General features: G+C 42.3%; 1 pseudogene; it reads right to left on the bottom strand.

Moving 5' to 3' along the window:
- Nucleotides 1–237: 237 nt before the first annotated feature.
- On the bottom strand, nt 238–1921 carry LOC147442730 (uncharacterized; annotated as a pseudogene).
- Nucleotides 1922–3725: the final 1804 nt, after the last annotated feature.

The raw sequence follows: 3725 nt of genomic DNA, 5'->3' as shown, positions 1-3725 counted from the left end.
GGCGCAGCTTAGAGGAAAATCGGGTTTCTGCAGAGGGCCGAGGTATGCAGGAGGAAAAGTAAGCCAAGGGGAAAGCAACTGGGCCGAGGGGTTGAAGGCCGCCAAGGGCTGTGGGAGAGGAAAAGGAGGGCGGAGGGCCGCAAGCCGGACATAGAGGTGATGGCGTGGGGCACGTCACTGAGGAGCACCAAGGGTGGTCAGGAGGGCTTCCAGGGATAGGGGTTGCAGAGGCCAAGAGCAAGGGGAGGAAGAAGAGGAGCCGCCAAAGGGCTCGTCAACTAGTGAGAACACCCAAGGGAGGTCGCCATCAGAGGCGGAAATTGCCAAGGAGGAGAGCCGCGATCTCAAGGGAAGAGGCCACTATGGGCTTGTGAAACAGGAGAGAAGGTCGCCAGGGGGAAGCCGCCATCATTGTATGAGAAATGTTTTTTGTTTTGTGCTATGGATAAATGAGTTCACAGTTCCGGGGGTTTATTTTCCTTGTTGAATTTTCCATCAATCACTTCGTCTATCCCGTCTCGTGCCCTAGTACGCCCGTGGTAGCGTTGGCTCCGGGTTGTGTATGTGTGTGTGCAGGAAGGGAGGGAGAGAATGATTGAGTGAGCTATTTTGTGTGTGGTCGAGGCGTGTGTCGCTTCGCGGTGTGAGTGGATTTACAGATTGGGGAGTTGTAGGCATCCATTGGTGTCGGGATATGATGGTTTGTTGATGGGTTTATTGTACTGAAGTGCTCATGTGTGAGTGTGGGTGGTCGAGATTGCTCGTAGGCGAGTTCATGGTGTGAAGGTTGGCAGATAGTGTGCGTGTGTACATGATTCTGTGTGGTTAAGGGTTCCAGATATTTCCCTGGGCTATAGAGAGGCAGTGTAGAGTGTGCCAAGTGTTTTTCCCATTTCCCCCTTTCCAACGTGAATGATGCCGACTTGATTGATCTATAAACCTCTTGCTAGAGTGACTACTTCTCTTCTAATTGGATGTGGCTGATCTGTAAAAGAATTACAAAAAGTTAATCTGATATTGTATGTCTGCTACCCATGTGACACTATCGACGCCCAAATGGACTCCTTTTTTGCTTGCTCGACATACATGCAGTGTGACACAGGCCTTAGAGACATAGGTGTGACTTAAATGAACTCTTATAAAAATTTTATGTTTTGGGAAAATTTTGACAGAGTCTCCTTTGTATATTTTGAGCTCTACACAGGGATGGCCAAGATTTTAGTGCTTGGTCCCCCTTTACATTAATACTGAGTTTAATAATTTATTCGCATAGTGTCACACACAATATAAAACTTCTACTTTGATTGGCTACATGACTTCTTTCAAAAAGCTCTCTCATTTAAGCAAGTTCAAGATAGAAATTGATTTTTCATTGGTTAGTACTCCACAAAAAGTAGCACTTAGCGATAATTACAAGCATTAATTATAGCATATCGTCTTATGCTAATAGTACTCATCATTTGCCATGCTTTCTTATGCATGCACAAAGCTTCATCACAAATCTAAAATACTGTGCAAGTATAAAACGTGCGAGAGGGTTATTTTCTTGCGCCTGTTTGTCAACTCCCAGCATTCCACTCTATAAAATCATCATCATTCGCTCAATTAGTAAAATCAAATAAACATCACATAATTAAGCATTACGCCAGTTATCCCAATTGTAGCTAACCAGTACAATAGGAGGGTGCCCAATCTTGTAACTTTCATCATGCATTATGAAGATACTCTAATTTTACTGAAAAGCACCATCACACTATCACACATACTCGAGTATAGAACAAGTTTCCAAAACCTCTCCACAAGCATCACTTTCAGCCGTATATTCTTCATCTTCACCTTGCATTTGATCCTTTATCACTTCATTATTCAAGTGCGGGCTTTCCGTTCTTGGGCTACCTTCACCATTAGATACATATTCCATCTCATGTATCATTGAAGCATCTACCAAATCCTCAACGTGTAGACGTTTTAACTTCATCTACATCAACTTGGGCCTCTCTCATCTCCATATCCACATGCATGTCCATAGGCAAGATATCCACAAGCAAGTGTTCCTTCTCATCCCTAGATAGCTTCTTGTCATGTATGTTCAAAACAAGAGCATCAACTTTGGTAGAAATGTCATCATCTATACGTACTTCTAGATGTTTTGCAAGAACGTGAAACACTATGGAAACAACAAGATTCACATAATGCATATCACTATCATCCAAATTCTCCATGCCAACCTCATCAACCAACACTTGTCTATCATCACACTATCACAAATGCTCTGGCATATCACAAGTTTCTAAAACCTTTCCACAAGAGTCACTTTTAGCCATATACTCTTTCTCTTTAACTTGCATTTGATCCTTTACCGCTGCATTATTCAAGTACGAGTTTTCTATTCTTAGGCTAGCATTAGATACATATTCCATCTCATGTGCCTTAGAAGCATCTACCAAACATTCATTTTCTCAACATGTGTAGAAGTTCTAACTGCATCTACATACACTTTTCATACCTCCTCATTGAAAGCCACATCATGGTCTCAACCCTCCAATAATGCGGGGGCTATGGCATTGTGAAGAGAATGACATGTATCCAATCTCTTTTGTCCATCACAAGCATGCATCACATCCTGAAAGTGGTTACCAACTCTAAAAGTTACAATGAAAAATTTATTTAGCGTGTTTAAATCCCATTTATATTAGAAGTTTGTGATATCTTTGGGCTACTATCAGCTACCAATCCAATCTCCTTTTGTCTCTCCAATTTCCACTCCTTTTCTATGGCTATCTTCACATCATCTTCAAAAATTTTCTCTAATGGGAGATAATGCTCCCAATGATTCTGTTGATCGTGCACATATGACTTAAGGACATCGAAGGCTAAGTGATTGTAAATCTCAGTTTGACCATCGGACAATGGGTGAAATGAAGATTAGAAATTCAGTTTCATGCCAAAATTTTCAAACAATGCTTTCCAAAAATTTGACGTGAACTTTGTATCCCTATCTGACACAATGGACTTAAATAAACCACAAAGTGGATACCAATGCTTAATGAACAAACTTGTAATGTCTTGTGCTGTGGTGGTTGTGGCCTTACATGGAATGAGCATGCAAAATTTGTTAAACCTATCTACAATGGTGAAAAACTGTGTGTTCCATGAATGCAAACTTGGTGGTAAGTTAGTCACAAGATCCATAGAGATGTCCTGCAATGGCCCGTCGGGAATAAGCAAGGGCTGCAAGAGACCCTGCGGATTCCCTCTAGGTGCTTTTACTTTTTGACAAATGGTGCATTGTGTGACATACTTAAACACGTCTTTTCGCATATGTGGCCAATAAAAGAATCTTTCTACCCTTTCTAAAATCTAAAGTTGTGTTTATTCCCCTATACCCACCCATGAGAGCATCATGTGCATCATGCATTATGGTTGTGCGGTGTGAAGGCAAAACACAAAGGCGATGACGAAAATACAAGAGACCATCACGGATGAGGTAGTTGCTGGGCCCTCGTGCTGCCAGAGCCTGCAACCACTGCTTACCAAACTCGGAGTCGGCATACTTATCCTTCATGTCGTTGAAAGAACCGCTAGGAAGAGAGAGTGCTGACCTTGACCCAAAAGTCAAGATCTATCCTTTGCGACTCAAAGCATCTGCAACAAGGTTAGCTTTACCAGGAACATACTCAATCAAACCTCTAATGACTGGCTGTGCTCCTTCTACGGGCTCACTG

The sequence above is a fragment of the Adiantum capillus-veneris genome, chromosome 14, assembly GCF_014529385.1.
Source record: "Adiantum capillus-veneris isolate H3 chromosome 14, ASM1452938v2, whole genome shotgun sequence".
In the NCBI taxonomy this organism is placed as follows: domain Eukaryota; kingdom Viridiplantae; phylum Streptophyta; class Polypodiopsida; order Polypodiales; family Pteridaceae; genus Adiantum; species Adiantum capillus-veneris.
This window is presented reverse-complemented; position numbering and strand designations above follow the sequence as displayed.